Below are 18,868 nucleotides of genomic sequence, written 5' to 3'. Positions count from 1 at the left end.
GTCCTCCCTCGGCCTGCTGCTGTGGGACACTTGCCAAAATATCCCTTGCAGGGATCTGAAGAGTAACCAAGCTGTTGTTAGGCTAGGGATGAAACTGTGGGACTCCAACATAACCAGAGGTAGAGTGGACCCCAAAAATCCTGATTGCTGTGGCTTTGTGCAAGCACTCAGTGATTCCTCCTAAAGGGAAAACACATTCCCTCTTCTCTTGCCTTCCAGGAGCAGTGTTTCAGGGAAAAGCCAAGCAGCTGTGCTTACAGGATCTTGCAGAGATTCCTAAAAGCTGATAATAAGGTTTGACAGTCATGTCATAATTGTTAACAATGGTATTGGAGACATGCCAGCAACCTCACACTCTCCCGCTGCTTCTCTGGGTGAGAGGAATTGCTCTATGAGTGTAAGTCTGCAAACCAAATTTGACATAAAGGGATGTTTCATACAGAGGAAGCACAAGGCAATGGGTTGTATTGTTGCCAGATTACACAACAGTAATGAAAGAGAAGAAACTACAGTGACACCCCATTAATATTTGGTATTTCTGCTCCCTGTGCATTCAAACATATTATGTTGTTAAAGCCTTCAGGAGCCCGATGGAACAGCCTGGTGTGCAGGTTTGGCAGTGGGTGTTGGGTATGATCTCCTTATTTACTTCTGGGAAAGCCAGGAGTGATGGATTCAAGCTTGCTGGTGATATCTCAGCCCATGAAAAGCCATTGCTATTCTCTGTTACCAGCCCCCTGCGCAGGGAAAAGTTTCAAAAAGTGTAATTTGGAGCTCCTTGTGCTCCTGTCCCGTACAGCCATTTGTCCTGGTTAACATGCACCCAATAATATACCTGTCAGAATAAATCACAGCAAATGATACTTTTCGGTCTGGGTGTCACAAATTCCAGAGCTCAAGGTTCTGGGATTGTTTCAGGCTGACGGAGGGGACTGGTTCCTTCTGAAATTTGTTGACCCTCAGACAGCCATAACTCTCAGCAACCTTCACTGCCAGAGGAATCAAAATACAAATCAACACCATAAAAAGTGACATGTGAGAGCTATGTCCTTTTTGCCTGGGTTTGTAGTCCCTTTCCAATGGCTCTATTAGAGTTCATATAAGCAAACCCATGCAGATCTCTGCACGAGCTGTTAATGATTATGGACTGTTGTTTACCTTATCAGGGAAGCTGTCAATAGGCCTAGTTAATTAATTTTTTTTTCCTGTCATGGGAATTTTAATTAACAGTTTATTAACTCCCAATCCAATTCCCTGGAGGTCTCAGCAGAATTCCAGGAGATATATTATGCATATGCTCATGCTTTCTCCTCTATTTAGACAATTTCTGGTTCAGAATTATTGCACCAATTTCCCAGCACTGCAGATGCGATTCTGGCCACTCCAATTATCTGCCTGCTCCAGAATATAGCAGCAGTAACTTCAAGCCATCATAAAGAAGTTTATTAATTTACCTCCATTCAGTGCCAACCATTTTACTGCAGTGCAACAGAACATGATCTGCCACGTAGGAAACCTTCCCCTTTTTGTCTCTTGGCTTTTATTCTAAAAGACCTTTGTAAAATTTGCAAGGATGAATAGTGTGTCCAAAGCAAGATCTGCACGGAAGCTTCCCTAAATCCCTGCAAGAGCTAACAAGTATTTAAGGTGAGAAGCTGCTATCTTTTGAGCCTCAGAAGTGAGGTTGGCTGGGGACTACAGCAGCACTGTAGCTTTTTTTTTCCTCATAATTTCCAAGGGCTGGAGTTTGTTTGTTTACACTTATTGGTGTCTGCTGTTTCCCCTTGAGCGAGCTTTCACTGGCAACTCTGACAGCAACAGCTAAATATAAACTTCCAACTTCACTCTTAAACATATTCTTCCCAAGATTTCTCACAGTCTTAATATCCTGAGCATTGGATCCACCTGACTTCCAGGCAAAATTTGGTTGAATTTCAGCTGAACATTGTGGGATTGTCCAACAGTCTGGCAGGAAGGGTCAGAGGTGCAGTAAAAGGATGCACAGAATGGATAAATGCTGGAATCTAGTGATCAGTGTGTCGTGGAGGAGTCATCTGCAGAGGAACTGGGGATCACTGAGCTGGTCCAGGTCTGAGCACAGGGAAGGAAGGGGAGAAGAAGCCCCTCAAGTAGACAAAAATGAGGTCCCCACCCAGGAAATAAGTAGCACAGGGAGGGAGAGCTCTCCTGGGACTGCTTGGGGTTGTATCCCCTAGTTGTGTGTAACCAGACCAATGAACCTCCAGCACAGTCCTCACTCTGCATCCTTCATATGACAGAAAAACCCACAGGGCAGAAAAACTGGCAGAAATGCTTGGGTTTGGAATGCAAATACCCTCTTTCCATGGGATTGCTCTACCTGCAGCAATAATGGTGTTTTTCTCTGTTTGGGATAGATTCTGCATTTATCAAGGTGCTGAAGTAAAAGCAGATTCCCTGAGACCATGGCAGGTCTGGCTGCTGCAGCAAACCCAGCTAAGTAGGCTTTGCAGCTGGGACAGGCACTCCTTGGGTCAGATGTGAGGTTCTGATGTGCTCTCTGGAAATGTTAGTTGTCAGGAGTGTTCTGGTACAATTACACCGACTGCTTGTCATTTTATATTGCTGCTGGTCAAACATCCATAACCCCAAACTCAAAGCCTGTCTCTGAATTACAGAAGACAGCTGCCAAAACTGGCAGCTTAAATACCAGAACTTCATCAGCTGGGCATGAGCCTAAGGCAGATGCCAGGGAAATGCTCCCACAGAGCCAGGCAGGAACAGGACAACCAGGAGACTGTTTTGGGGATCTGTGGATCTCCTGAATACATCCCATGGAGGCTGCAGAGCCCAGTTTAGTAAATGTGGACTAACTGGGAGCGAGTTTGGTTTCTTTGCTGCTTTGAGAAGTCGCACACAAACACCCAGCAGTCAGTAGGACAGATGCCAAAAATCTCTGACTAGATTGTCTGCTGAATGGGGAGAGGAGAAATAAAGGCAATTCCTGTGCATCACTCCCAACACAGCCAAAACTGACCTGAGGGAGACCTGACACTGCTCAGGGTAAGGGCCACACTCCATTTCACAGGAATATCAAACTTATTTTGCAGTCAGAAGGTCTTTCTCTGAACTGAGAATGAACTGTTGAAGTTCATGGGTGGTTACTAGTGCAGATGCTTGGGGTTATGAAAGGGTAAAGATAGATTCCTGACTTTAGGCAAAATACTGGTGACAAGGCAAAATGGAAAATGGGGAAAAATAGAGCTTTTCTCAAGTGTAATAAGGAACCAATGTGAAGTAACTATTCGAAAACTGCTTCAAAGCCACTTAAGTCAATGAGAGTTTTCACTTCCCACTCATTCCAGAAAGCTTAATCAGGCCAATAAAGAGGAGACAAAAACAGACTGATGGAAATTAGAGAGGTGTAATCAAAATGTGTGTATCCATTTGGAAATGGGACAGAAAATAGTCTCTTTCCTTTACACCATGTTTAATGCTCATACTTCTAAAGATACTTATTTAGAACAACAATCAGACTCTCGTTGGCAGAGAACACAGTAATCTAATAAGCTTTGCAGACTTGTATGGAATGCTAACTATAAAAGACATCACCTATAAATTAAGGTTCAAAAGGTGAGACAGAAACAGAATATTAAATAACAGCATCTTCTCTAAGTTGAGTTAACTGTTCCAGCAAAATTTATTGCCAATCTGGCTACAACATCTGCAGAACTAAAGGACTTGTTAAAGAAAAATGAAACTTGTCTTTCTGCCAAAGTTTGGAGAGGCTTAAACAGAAATTAATATCCAGAAGAAATCCTGGAACATTTTTGAAAAATTATCTGTCTGGCTATCCCTGCTGCTTTTCGGAGAAATAAAAGCATTTTAAAAGACATCTTTCACAGTGCAGCTAAAATTTGCTCCACAGAAATGATGGTGCTTTGATACAACTGCTTTCAAATTTTGTTACTGTGTTAAGGTAAATTTATGCTAATCACACTTATTTCTATCAAAACAAATCTGATGCATTCTCTACAGAAACAGAGCCAGGCTCTTGTGCTCTCACAAAACGCTGCACATGTTGATGTTAAATATAAGGGATATAGATGATAATGCAAAACCCCATTTGTACGAGCAAGTTCAAGGTGACACTTCAAGATAGGGCTCTCCTTTGGATCATAAATCCTCTCTGGTGTGTTCTGGAGGAAAGCTGCCAGAGTGGGAATCCTGCAGCTGAGATGGTCTGCAAAAATAATAAACATTTGCCCCTTTTTTTTCTATAAAATATCTGGCTAAACATGCTAATGTTTAGTTAAACATGCTAATGGCTCTTTTCAAATTCTGCAATCCTCCAGTTCCTTTTAATTACTAGATTATAGGAGATTAATAATACCAAGACATTTAGTCACTTGATGACATGCTGCTTCTCTTTATATCCCTGAAATGTGATGCCCACAGTTTCTATTATTTTTGATAATAGGCCATGGAAAAGAAAATAAGCTGTATTGTTGAATTTTTAAATCTGACTTCACTATCCATTTAAGGCACCTCACAGAGAACTGGGCTCCCCAGGCTGGTTTTCTTTAGTCAACAGGAGGAATGCATTAGATTACCAAGCAACATTAGACTTGCTAAGGGAGATGCCCAAATTCCTGGCTTAGGGTACAATGACAGCACTGTTGGAAAACTTGATCTTAAAATTATGAGGAGATGAGAGGGAGAGGAGAGGGAGATGAGAACATCAGTTATGGAAGAGCAGCCAGTGGTGTGAAGTTAGATCCCAGCTGGCAGTGCTGGGGATGGTTTGGGGCTGAGATGTTGAATTCATGACCTAGAAAAATAAACTTTGATTAGCCAGTAGTTGGTGGAGAATCAGAAACCAGGAAGCTGAGTAACCTTCTATTAAATGAAACAATCTCCTGGATTGTAAAAGATACAGCATTTAGGTGGCATGAACTTCTCCAGCATACAGAGCACTCTTCATTCCTGTTCAAACAGTGAGAAATTCGCTCACAGCATTCAGGGATTGTCAGGACTGTGAACAATGATTTCTGTTCATAATGCTTTGGTTGTTATGACACCTTCTGGCTGTGCATTTCAGCTAATTAACAGTAATTATTTTATCCACAGCATCTTTAGCTCTGGTAAAGGTACCACCCCCCTGTTATCCATCAGCCCTTCTGCACAGGGCACGATCCAGTTCCACTGTGCCCATGAGGACCAACGTCTCCAAACCTTTTCTTCCTGACATGGACAGATCCAAGGTGCTTCTTGGTTCTGGGATTTCAAACTTGCACAGTCCTCATGTGCAAGTAAGTCCCTCATGCATATTTGATTGCTGCCTTGGGTGGCAATATCCCTGCCTTTAATGTACGTGCACATTGTGCAGTTGCTGTGGGAACTGTAACTTTGAGGTTTCACAGTCTGAAAAAAAAAGAAAGAATGTATTTATAGACTTTATTTATTTGGCTTGTGGATCAACATGTTAATATTGATGCAATGGAAGAAGAAAAGAAAACAAACTTCTAAACAGAGAGCACAACATCAAACACTGATCTGTTTATTTTTCCCTTCTGCAAAGTTCCTGTAACAGCAAAATCGCAGCAATGGAAAGGGACAGAATTATAAAACAAGAACCAGACAAAAAGAGGAAGAAAGCAAGCTGAAGATAGCTGAGGAGTTGAAATAAGTTCTTATAGATCAAGTTTTACCAGTCATTGATTACCACATGGCAGCAGATGCTGTGACACACTGCAGGCTTTTGCCATCTCCAGGTGCTCCCCCAGGTGCTTTGAAGCTCACCTGAGGCCAAGGGCAGTGCTACAGGCTGCTCAAGTAATCCCAATAGTGGTTTCTGTGCCCATAACTGGGGTTTGAATGGTCACAATATTGCAGCCTCTAGGTTTGCTTGCAGGTTTTAGGCTCATCTGAGCTCCTTTGAGGGGCATGTGCTCTGAGGAGCTCACCCAGCAGCTCCACCACAGCCCAGCACTGCCCTCACTGACTCTGTGTGTGTGTCCCACATTAGGTTCAACTGCAGCTTCACCAGTGAGAGATAAAATCACAGGTATGTTATGAAAGAGATAAGAAAAGAGGAGTCCTCTCAGAGGTGTGTTACTGGCAGTGAGATGCTTCTGTTCTCAAACCAACGGAGTAAAGCTCTGTGGTTTATTTACTGAGCCAGGTGACTGCAGAGAGGGATCCAGCTTGGTCTTTCTCTACCTCTTAACACACTAGTGAGGTTTGGCCAGGCTGGTTTAGTGTTTCCCTCTCAGATCTCCTTTATCTGCATTTCCAGTACATGAATTACGGCCACAGCAAATGTCTGATTTCAATGAAATGTGGAAGGAGAGGAAATGGCCTCAAGTTGCACCAGGGGAGGTTTAGAATAGATAGTAGGAAAAATGTTTTCATGGAAAGGGTCGTAAAGCATTGGAACAGACTGCCCAGGGCAGTGGTGGAGTCACCATCCCTGGAAGTGTTGAAATAATGTGTGGATGTGGCACTCAAGGACATGGTTTAATGGTGAGCATGGTGGTGGTGTTGGGTTGATGATCCTAAAGATCTTTTCCAACCCTAATGATTCTGTGAAACTCCTTTCCCCTGATGGTTCCCAGAGGGCTGAGTGTGCACCGGAGAGAAGGAGCTGGACAGAGGGAAGCAGCTCTTGGGGTGAGGATGAAGTGGCATGAATAGGTATGAGACTCTAATTGACTCACATGTAACCAAGGTGACCAAAGACCTAGGCACCCTGGCTAATTGTTGTAACCAATTAGTAAGCTGGAGTCCACTTGTGAAGTCCACACTGCCCCGTGCAGCTCATTAGGAGAGCAAGGAGGGAATTTCTCTGCAACAGCTGCCTGGAGGTGGGGAGGCTTTGGTGTTCCCAGGCTCAGAGATGTGATACAGAAAACAGTATTCTGCTTTCTACTGATTCAACAAAGATACACAGTAGATTTTTAACCCAGAATGTTAAAGGCTTTCTTCTGGTCCAAAAAAAAGGCTTTGCCGTAAAGGTAAACACGTTTGAAACACATCCTTGTTCAAAGCAATAGTCATGCCTGAGACACTAATATTTACTTTTATTCTAACAGTTCTGTCCAGAGAAGTTGGCAGAAAAAATTGTGTTGTAAGCACAAGTCTATCCTCTGCTTTCATGTGTGATTACAGCTCATTTTGGCAGTGTAGTTTTCTCTGGCAATGAAGCACTTAATAGCAGGCTGAGATTTCTGAAGGTTGACCCCACGCTATTCATACCCACCTTGTTTCCAGATGCAGTTATTTACTAATAAAGCAAGTTATAGGGGACATATTAACTTATTTCTGTGATTAATGATTTTGATTCTGCTGCTAAACAAACTCCTTTTCACTACACAGGGGCAACGTTGGAGCCGAAGGAAGGGGTAAGAATATTTTGGCTCCTTCATCTGCTGATAATTAAGTTTTCTGGAAGGTAATTCTTTTTCTTCTTCTCTGATCCATGTTGACTGGTATCCATTTAACCTGCAGTCTGTAAATACCACACCTTATAAAAGGTGAAAATTGGGGAACCTGGAATATTCCTAATGGGCTAAAAGTGTGGAGTGGCTGTTCTCCACATGGATGCTGCAGCTGGTTTAGACACCAACATTATTGCCACTGTGTTGAATGGATTTTATATGATGGTATAAATATGCCAATTAGTGTTTCAATTAGCATCTGTGACTAATCCTGCCCACGCTGGGAAGTTGCAGCACGAGAGTTTCTTACCAAAGGGAATGTTTTTGTTTCTTTCTTATTCAAGTTTAATGCCAGTTGACAACTTCAATAGGACAGAAAATTTTAAGTATTCTTTTAAATGGAAGGGAGGGATGGGTTAGAAGTGTTTCAGCAGAGGGTGAGGTCTTAATTCTCCTGTGTTATCAGAAATTGAATATTCTACATTATACATCAACTCCTACAGAGTTGTAAATGAATGCTCCAAAGTTGCTCTGAACTTTGGAAAGGATTTTGTGGCACAGCTTTGTTCTCCTGCTCTCTAGCTGATGCCGCAGCTCCTGAAAAGTCTCATAAATCTGAAGTTATTTTTAATGGTGTAAAAACACAGCATCCCCACCATCATGTCCATCTGTGGCAAGGCCTTTTTATACTGCCTTGCCACCATAAACGGGCTTTTTATTTTAAAAAATCTGGAAGCAATTAATGTGTCTAGATTTAATGATGAGAATAATTAAGTCTTCAAACATGACTAAAGCATAATTAAAAAAAAAAGAATAGTAAAAAGTTTGTTTTGGCACTCTGTTTTGATACAGCATCTGGAAATACGGTGTTGCTTTCTCTTTTTTCATTATTTCCTTTATGCCAGTAGAGGGCACACCTGTTCAAACCACATTTACTTCATACACAGTGTGCCATAATAAAGCCAATTTAAAAATTCAAAGGAAAAAAAAAACCATCTATTTCCAATAATTAACATTTCACAGCATTTGGCTGCATTATCCACAGGAACTGCTAATAGCAAAAAGAATGTTATTTAAATGATTTTGCATTCCAGAACTGCAAGAGTGTTTGAGCGTTCCTGTCGAGTTCACTATCAGAAAGTAAATTTTGGGCAATGGGATTATAGGAACAAAAAATAATGAGATGGAAGTGCATGATTGGAATAAAAGCAGTGTTAATGTAAACTCAAAGCCCCATTAATTGGTGCTTTTAAATAATAGGAATTGGAAGGTTTGGGACTTTTTATTCAAATTTTATATAAAAACTTTATGTACAAAAGCACCTCTGCAATGGAAAACCAAATCTTGGGGTAATTTTTCGTTGTATTATTCCATCTGACATCCATGTAAAGGGAATTAGAGAGACTTGGTATAAACCATGGGCTTGAAAATGACAAAACAACAGTAGTACTTTTCATGCATATCTTATGATTCTTTCATCCCAGGGTTTATTTCTGGAAAGGCTTTAAAAAATCCTCAAGTCAATAGATTAATAGCTTACCTGAAACTGTAAAGGAAAAATTAATTAACAGAAAGAGTATCCAGTGGGAAAAAGTTTAATAAAACACAGTAAAACCAGAAACTTATTTTCTTCCACTTTCTGCCCAACATCTTTAAATTCTTGAAGGCAGCTACGTGCAAGATTTCAGCGAGTGGGGAACTTGATATTGGATTGATTTTAATGCTGAAGTTAGAGATGTTATCTCCCAGCCAACCAGCACATTGCTGGCAGAAAAAGTTTGACAAAATTATTGAAGAATGCAGAAAACTGCCAGCCATGGATAGAAATGGTGTTTGTGAGAAGGTCACAGGAAGGATCAACACAGCTAAAAGTATCAAGTCCTCACCCAACCATCCTGAGGAAGGTTCTGGCTGAATCAGGAACTGAGCCAGAGCCTCTTGGCTCTGCAGGAGCTTAGGAGGGATAATGGGAATAATGTAATTCTTGTACTAGAGAAGAGCTGCTTCAGCACAGACTGGGTAAACTTTTCAGCCCAATTTTTAAGTTTGTGAACCATTTTCCTTCACAATGTAAAATGATTCCCTTTGCTTCATCACTCATTTTTGCTGATGAGCTGCAGATGAAAAGGAGATTTTTGCTCCGTCCCTGGAAGTGTCCAAGGCCAGGCTGGATGGAGCTCTGAGCAACCTGGTCTAGTGGAAGGTGTCCCTGCCCATGGTAGGGGGTGGAATGAGATAGGCTTTGAGGTCCCTTCCCCCCCAAACTATTCTGTTTGGTTTATTTACTCCTCATGTGAGCAGTCTCTCACAGCATTCTGTGCAGCTAATTGAGTCCAGGGTAAGTCAGAGTGAGCAAAATCCTCCTTAGCAAATGTGAGCTCCAACATCTCCACATTCCCTCAATCTTCAGATGTGTTTACAAGATAAAGCTACAATGACTTTCCAGATGTTGGCTTGAAAACAATAACAAACAGTTCTCTGGGCACCTCTTCCCTCCTGGAAACGCTTTTAATCCCTGTGACTGGCTTAAGCAGTGGGATAATCACAGTCCCTGGGATCAGCAGAGCATCCTCCTCTAGCAGCTCCTCACAGACCCTGGGAAACATGTCTGGGAAGACAAAGGAACAGTCAACAACTGGCTTTATTCAGTCATGGGCTATGGGAATGCACTCAGAGAGGATCTTGCCCGATTTCATAGAAATCATTCCTTTAGGTTCAAGCCATAAAATCCCACATGTCCTGCAGGAGTGGCAGGACTTTCTCCTTAACCAATGGTTTGCATCCCAGCCACAGCCCCATTTTACTATTCCTTTACCATTCACAATAAAGAACTTTTAATTTGAAACAAATGAACTTGTAAAGAATTGAAGATAAAGCAACTGGAAATTTGAAGGAAAAAAAAAGACATATTGTGATGCTGATTAGAGGGTGACACCCATTTGTATTTGGAGGTGTGTTAGTTGAATGGCAATGTCACCCTTAAGGATTTCCAACACAATTCCCATAATTTGGAGGAGACGTTGGTAGTCAACAATATTATCAACTTGAATGCTCTTAGAATCTTCCTTTTTATTTTAAAATTCTCTAAATATCTTAAAATTTGCTTTTGATATGTTAAGACTCACAACTCCCCTCACACTGAGATGCAAGAATATTCTGGTTGGAGGTCACTGACATGCTGTTTTCCTTATTTTTCCTGTTCAAAGGCATTTTCTCAGAGCCATTTGTATTCATTACTGATGGGGTAATTACTACAGGGTTTTCTCATCAGGGTATTTATAGATCTCAAAATTATTAGTACTTGATCTGGGAAAGTATTCTTAACCTAGACAGGAATTAAAGTGTATATTCTTATGGAGACAAACATAGATACTGGCTGAAATACTTCACCAAACCAAAGCTCTTGGGGCCCTTTTTGCCTTGTTTATTTTCAGGTGTGCTGTTTTCCATTTTGTTTCTTCACAGGTCACTGTTATTTATTCTCATTGTCTTATCTGGCTGCACCTGATCCAGCTGACAAAGTTTAGGCTTAGATGCACTTACCTTTTCTTCCCCTCAGACAGGTTTGGGATGCCTGAGCTAACTCATGAATGCAACTGCATAATACTAAAACCTGAACCTCCTTTATTATTTTAAAACTGAAAGTGTCAGACGGTTTTTAAAATTCTACACACAGAACTGTGCTGCTGGAGCACCACTCCATGGATGCACAGAGGGAGCTGTGTAAGGAACAGCTGATGCCTGATATGATGAAGGCAGTTCCTAAGGTTTGTCTGTTGACTGCCATGAATTTCCCAGATAGAACTAAAAGCTTTGGACAAAACTAAACCCCAGCATCACATTTGCAAACAAATATTGTCCCGCTACAGAGATCACTTTAAAAATATGGTTCTTTTGAGTAGAATGAAAAATCCTTGTCACACTAAGAACAAGGGAAGGAGGAGTAGCCTGCTATTTCCTCCTCCCTCCTTAACATGATATTGGTAGTGATCACATTCCAGAGAGCTTTTAAGGAGTATTTCTTTCCTGGTGAAAGATTTACGAACCACATCTTTATTCACAATGGCTGCTTTGGATTCTTAACCCTTAACAGCAAACTCACAGACCTGCTCTGAATTCATTTCTATTCTGTTTGTTCATCTCCTCAAAAGTCAGTCTGAGCCCAGGAGAGGAGTCTTTTCTCATCCAGAGAGAGTCCTCCTGCCCCGTGAGAGCTCCTCGGTACTCTAAACAAAATATCTCATGTCTTTAATAACCTAAGCTGAGTTTTTGGTAGAATTAAAACCTCCCATCTTGTAAATGTTCTATATTTAGTAATCTTGAATAGTACATCAGGCAATTTGTTGGAACAAAGGATACCATGAGTGGTGGGTATATGATTTTGTATTTAATTGTATTCGATTAAGAAAGTTACCCAGCCCATCACTCAGCTTTCAGGACAGCCATAAAATGCCTTTGCCTTCCACTGAATTGCCAGCCAGGCCTCCAGGCAATCAGGCTGGTTTCTGCTTAACACTTCAGCTCAAGGTTGCCAATTAATAGGTAATGATAAGAACTGATCTGTTGCATTTTAATAGATACGACAAAATCAGGAAGAAGTGCTGCGAAAATAACTTGAAATATAGGGGACTAATCGTGTCTTAATGCCTAGGAGCTGCAGATGTTCAAATTACTGTAATGCTATTAAAATGGGTGTCTATTAATACACAAATATTTCAATGACACACAAAAGCAGAGTCAAACAAAAACCTGAAATAATGATGAAACTAAAATTGCCTGTTTATTGGAATTGGCCTCCCACCACTTATTTCTAATAGGCAAAAGGCTGTACCTCTGACAGTACCACTCTCACTCCACTCTCTCTCCCAGAGTTCACAGATTGCTTTTATGCCTCCATCTACCTATACGTGAAATCATTTCACCACTTTAATTTTCTTTCTCTGTGATTTCAAGATATTGTATATCAGTTTGCACTCGCTGGGCACTTAACCTTCCTATTATCATTTTCTTTCTGTGCCACGCTCTCCGGCGCAATTGCACATAATTCACTTTCTTTTATGGGTTTTGGATTAGTCACTGTGGTCTGATGTAGGTCCTGCCTGCATTAAGGACATTTGCATCCATATAACACCACTGCTGTGGTTATTACAGCAGCATAAACCTTTAATGCACATAGGCTGTGTCAGGGCAAAGTGAGGCTTCCAGTGCTGCAGTTTAATCCAGTCACATAATTAATTTCCTTAATACAGAGAGGGCCTCTCATTAGCCTTCCCCCCCCCCCGGCCCTTCCCTCCTGCTGCTCCAAACACCAGTTACACTCTCCATTTATTAGCACGAGCTGGAGCTCGTGGAGACAATGAAATGGGAATTTTAAATCGATTGGATTTGATGCCAAGGGAAATTGGACCAGAGCATTGCTGGATGCTCCTGAGAACACTATCCTTTTTAACATAATGCTTCCCAAGCCCATGGAGAGCAGGGTTCTCCAAAACAGGGACAAAATGCAGCACGAGGAACACGGCTGATATTGGTGTCAGTGCTGGGAAGATCAAGGATGTGAGATGTGAGGTGACTGTGGACCAGGCACAGGAGTGAATGCAGCTTTTCCTGTGACACCACCACCACAAGGAATCTCCCTGAGCTCTGGAGAACTGGAATGCTGTCTTGTGATATAGATATTCAAAAAAACATCTAGCCACTACAGCTGACTTCAATTTTGAAAGAAATGCATAATCTATTCACTGTGCCTGCAGATCAAGCCTCAGATTAGTTGATATTGATGTTGGCTTAAAGAGAGAAGCATTTCTTAAAAATTAGAAAGATTAAATTTACATTAGGCACTTATCTTTAAATAAGATTCCCATAAGTATAAATGGGAAAAGTCGATTTTCTACTCATTTAACTGCATCCAAAGCATCACATATTTTGTCCATAGATTTTTGTCATTGACATTATTATGCCTGAAAGTATGATTAGAAAAGGTGGGATGCTACAACCTTTACACACAGAAAGACAGAAAACTAAATTTTCAACTGGTTTTGAATTTATTTTTAATATTCTGCTTTCTAGTGGCTGTTTCAGATTAAGCTAATTGATTTATCTACCTGCAAAGAAACTGATAGCAGTGATTGTCAGTGGTAAGACCAGACTAATGGTCCATCGAGTCACATTGACTAGATCCTGCTTTGACAATGTCCTAGAGGTGTTTTACAAAACAACTTCAACTTAAGCTTGAGGTGAGTTGGTATTTCTGCCAGTGGTATAAAAAAGTCTTCAAAGGCTAAGGCAGGTGGGAGATAAGTGATGATTGATTTTTTCTGGAGGAATTTATGGTGTATCTGAGTCAACTTGTTACTGGTGGCTAAATTCCCATCTAAAAACAAGGTTCGTCAAAGCAGGACACAAAGAGTTCTACAGGAAATCCATGTGCTGAAAACGTGAACATGGCCAGAGAAATATTACTTGAAAATATATAAAATAGACATAGCAGCTATGGCAGAGAGCAGTGAGGGGGGTGCAGCTAATTGGAGCAAGAGCTCACTTGATAGTTTAGGTCTACACCAGCTGGCATCAGGGTGGACAAGGTTAAGTTGGGTCTTCAAAACAAATTATATTCATTTAAGTAAGTTTGAATATGACATTAATGTACCTGATTACACCTGCGCTCATAAATTAAAGTGCTTTTTTTCCCACTTTAATTCTTAGGAAGCATTAATTACACACCACTAGAGTAGAAGCATCCCTGTTCTTCACATATCGTTTCAGAGACACGTCGACAGGGATGTTTGAATGACAAGTGGAAATGAAAAAAAAAATCATTAGCTGGAAGTAGTGTGAGACCTGCAATTAAGTTGTTATTATTGCACATGGATATTGCAGTTGGTCCAGAAGCCCCAGATGGCAGAAGGGCATCACAGGATCAGGTACTGTGTGAAAACACGCCAGGCAGCCTCAGAGAATTTACTGTCTACGACTTGCTTACCTTCAGTAGGTATATGGGGATACTGCAGGTTTGCTGTGTTTTCTCAAGTAAATATAGGAAAAACACTTACAAACCCGCTGTTTCTACATGCCTGGATTGCTAGATAATAGGTGAGGGAAAGAATGGGGTTTGTCCTTTTTAACTTGTCATCTCAAAGATTAGAGTCATCTTTTCGACCTCACAGCCTCATAAAGTGCCTCTCTGACAAACTTAAAATAAAAGCATCTCTTGTGTGGTGTAACTCGACACCTATGATAGGAATTTGAAGTCCTTGACTTAACTGAAATCGAAAAAATGTATTATTTGGCCACAGCAGTCTGACTGTGGGTCCGGGCTGGAGGTGACAAAGGACACCAGGGAAGGCAAACTGCAGAATGCATTTTCAAAATTTTAACAGCCTCAGTGGTTGGTCAAGCATAAAAATATAGGCTATCGTTCTCACACTGGCCTTGCACAGCTAAAGCTGATATTTCCACGTGGAGAGCTGTGCCACAGGGCCATGACCTTGTCAGCTCTCATAAGCCCCAGTGAATCGGGTGTCGTGAATTCTGAACGGCAGAACTCCGAGGAAGCCAAATCTGCATTCAGGTTTTGCTCCTGGGTCTGTGCTGTCACTGCCCCACAGAGGCGTCCACAGCCACCACACTCCTACCTGAGCTGGAGTTTGCTGTGAAACTAAGGCTTGACCCCAGTCCTATCATAATTCTTTGTGTAATAATAGCTGAGAGTTAATATCATCTTCTAGGCAAAAGCCCAAAGTGGAGGTTTAGAGGTGTGGTGGAGCTACCAGACTGTAATACAGCAGCTGAGCTACACAAACAGGCTGAGTGCACGTTCCTGCTCCGTGCCAGGGCTGAGCTGAACCGTATTGGTACAAATCTCAGTGCTCAGCTCCTGTACAGTAACTCGTTAAATCACTGTAATTCTATCAGCTCTATGAGTCCAACGGGACCACGCTCTGCCAATTAAAAATGCATCCTGTTTTTCTGAGATAATTTATTTTTTGACATCCCTTCCTCAGATCAGTGCCACATTTCATTACAGAAGTGGCTACATTTCAGTGCTGGACATTCCTTAATTACAGACTTGCACATGCACAGAAAAGTAAGGACATCTCTTCAGGTCAGGGCTCCTGCACTAAGTCTGGGTCAACAGATGCCGTGCAAGTTTCTCCTAGTCCCCAGAGGAGACTGTCACCACTTCCCAGCCAGCACATTTCAATAATTCACAACAAAAATGGACAGAAAGGGAAACAGAATTGGCAGTGACTTAAATCTTACTCGTTGAAGAAGAAAACTGTTTTCTTCATGTCCTTCGCTCCGATGTCCAGAGAGCAAAGCATTGTCATCCTGTCCAAGATCCCTCTGTGTACCACAGGACAGTCATCGAGTCCTTTCTCCCTTCTGGGCAGGTCCCCAGCACAGGAAAGAAATCAACTTGTTGAAGCAAGTTCAGAGGAGGCCACCAGGATGATCAGAGTGCTGGAGCAGCTCTACTGGGAGGAAAGGCTGAGAGAATTGAGATTGTTCAGCCTGGAGAAGAGAAGCTTTGGGGTGACCTGATTGTGGCCTTCCAGTGCCTGGAAGAGCCGACAGGAAGGATGGAGAAAAACTATTTACAAGGGCCTGAAGTGACAGGACAAGGGGGAATGTTTTCACACTGCCAGAGAGTAGGGTTAGATGGGATATTAGAAAAGAATCCTTCCCTGTGCAGGTGGGGAGGCCCTGGCACAGGTTGCCCAGAGAAGCTGTGACTGCCCCATCCCTGGAAGTGCCCAAGGCCAGGATGGATGGGGCTTGGACAAACCTGGTCTAGTGGAAGGTGTCCCTGCCCATGGCAGGGAGGTGGAATGAGATGATCTTTAAGGTCCCTCCCAACGCTGAACATTCTGTGGTGCTGTGATTGATTGTCTTGCATTGACTCTTCACTGTGGGTAGGAAGCCAAAGCCATCCTTGGTGTAGCTTGGCTTCCACTGAAGCACAGCAGGCTAATGCACACTTTATTATAATGTACTCTTCCCTGTGCTTTGGGATGCTGAAAGATAATAGACGTTTCAGGAAACTTAGCACTACTTGTTATATAACCCGCTAAAAAAAAAAAAAAAAGGATGTGGGGGGGAGGGGGACTGAAAGAAATTCTGCTCAGCCTTAATTACAGCAGCACAGCTCTAATACCGCGATGAGCTGGAGCCAGACTCAATAAAACCTCCATCCGGCTCCTGCACAGCGACCTACGTGAACCTGATTCTTTCCCTGGGCTTCCAGCCCAGAAATTAGATGGGAGTTTTTATTTAAGCCTGTAACGCGTCAACTTTCCCCGTCATTCCTAAGCTCGCTGCGGGAGCACATTTACCCTCCCCAGGTGGATTCCAGAGGGGGCTTTGGGTGAACCCACCATCACCCGCCAGCGAATTCCCGGGAGAACTGAGCCGGGCTGGGCTGGGCCGGGCTGGGCTGGGCTTTGCCGGGCTGGGCTGGGCTGGGCTGGGCTTTGCCGGCCCGGGGGCGGTGGGTGCGGATCGGGTGGGCGGGAGATCGGGTGGGTCCCGCCCCGCCGCCCGGAGCGCGGCGAGCGCCGCTCCAGAAGAGGCGCCGGGAGCCGCGGGAGCCGCAGGATTACCCGGAGCGGCTCCGCCGGGAAGGGCTGCGGGCACGGCCGGGGGCGGCTCGGCGGCAGGTGAGCAACTCCGGGGAACTAAGTTGGGGTGCGGGTTGGGGGGGAGCGCCGAGCCCCCCGCATCCCTCGGGAGGGATGGAGCGGAGGAGCCGAGCCGGGGCAGCGGGGCCGGGGGATGCTCCGAGCGGTGCCGGGGGGAGCGCCGGGGACACGGGGACGGCTCCGTGTCTGGGATCGCGGCGGTGCCCCCAGGGAGGGTCCGCGCCGGGCTCGGGGGGATGCTGAGCCAGGTCTTGCTCGGTCCGTGCTCCTGCAGCGCCTGACTGATCCCCGCTGATCGTACGAGCTGCGGGAGCTGCCGTCCCGTCCCCACAGCCCCCCCGAAGCCGCCCCTTCCCGGGGGGATCGCTCCGTGAGCCGCCCGCGGGTCCCCGGGGCTGGGAGAGCGCGGCGGCCGGCGGTCTGGGCAGTCTCTCGGTTGGCGTAGTGTTTGGATCTTTGGGGTTTTTTTCCTCGAAAATTGTGTTAAGCGAGTCTGGAGTTGCTCAAGTTTTAAAGCTGCGCTGCTCTGGCGTTGCTTTTAATTAAGGACTGATTGTCTCGAATGCGAGAAGGCGCGTACATGAGCTTCCCACCCCCAGCTCTGATACCGGTGGGGATCTGGAGTGTTGGTTTAAAACAACTCCCACACCACTCTGGAGAAGGCGTTTTGAAAAGCTTTTTCTTTTTCGTCGTGAATAATGACTCTGCCCTTTCTGCACGTCACTCGGGGCCGTTGAGTTTTGACCAAATTCTGACGAAACCAGAACTTTCCCCTCGGACACGGGAGGAAAGATGGAGCTGGACGCGAAGTTTCTGTGGTATCTCAGGGGCTCGGCAAAGCTGCCGGCTCCGCTTCCCTCTGCTGTCTGCAATATCCTCTCTGCAGGGTTTGCCGGCTCTGTTCCTTCTCTAACTAGAGATTTGCCTTCTCTTTTGGAACTTTTTTTTTTATTTTTATGACTCACACCTTACTGGGTACGAGCTGCTCATGTCCCCAGCATCGCTGTGTGACCTTGTTGCCAATTAAGCGTGGTGCCTGGCTGTGATTAACCTAAATCCAAGCACCATTTTGTTGGATACGTCGGAGAGAGATCAGTTCATTTCTGATGTGAAATGATCCAGCAATAGCCTTGGGTGCAAGCTGGTTAGTCATGATTACCTTCCTGGTGGCATTGACAAATCCCCAAAATGACTTCCATGCTGATTTCTAGCTGTCCTGAAAGTGCTTGTTTTGTATGAGGGGAATATTGTCATTATCGTGAGTGCAAAAATGTAAAAATAACATTCAAGCCCTTACGAAGGGCAGGCAAACTCTGCAAAGTATTGACTGTGGTATTCTGCAAGAGAAACTTAAACTATGGTTTAAGCTGCATGCCAGGTTTCTTCAGTGATCTGGTTTTTTTAATGTACGTGGAAGGTTACGAACAAATTATTAAAATCAGTAATGGAAATACTGAACTAACTTTTAAGCATTAAAAGTGTACTCCACGTGGAATTGTTCCAGAAAGTTATTTATTATGCAAGAGACTTGCCATATTAATCTGGCAAATAAATTTGTGAAAGCATTTGAGGGGAATAGTTGGGGGAAGGTGAATAATTCTTGCTCAGATGCTGCTGGTTTGGTGTTGGGGCTGAAGTTTCACGTCGATGCCCAGTTGAGGTCTCTATCCTGCCACGTTGGCACTTCCCTTGTTCATCAGGGCTCCTACAGCCTTGATAGTGGTTTTGCTTCTCTCTATTACTCTCAGCATTGCCTGGCACTGCAGGGAATGAACTGCAGGCTCGGAGCTGGAAGCGTTGGTGTTTTCT

General features: G+C 43.5%; 1 protein-coding gene across 1 annotated transcript in view; it reads left to right on the top strand.

Annotated features, from left to right (window-relative positions):
* Window positions 1-16,961: 16,961 nt before the first annotated feature.
* Window positions 16,962-18,868, top strand: part of CNTN3 (contactin 3) — a 104,349-nt gene continuing 102,442 nt past the window's right edge. The window contains exon 1 of the mRNA XM_027640359.1: window positions 16,962-17,077. The gene's annotated coding sequence lies outside the window, so the exon portion shown is untranslated. The remainder of the gene's footprint in view (window positions 17,078-18,868) is intronic.

Source organism: Corapipo altera, unplaced genomic scaffold (genome assembly GCF_003945725.1).
Source record: "Corapipo altera isolate COAL_440 unplaced genomic scaffold, ASM394572v1 55, whole genome shotgun sequence".
Classification (NCBI taxonomy): Eukaryota; Metazoa; Chordata; class Aves; order Passeriformes; family Pipridae; genus Corapipo; species Corapipo altera.
This window is presented reverse-complemented; position numbering and strand designations above follow the sequence as displayed.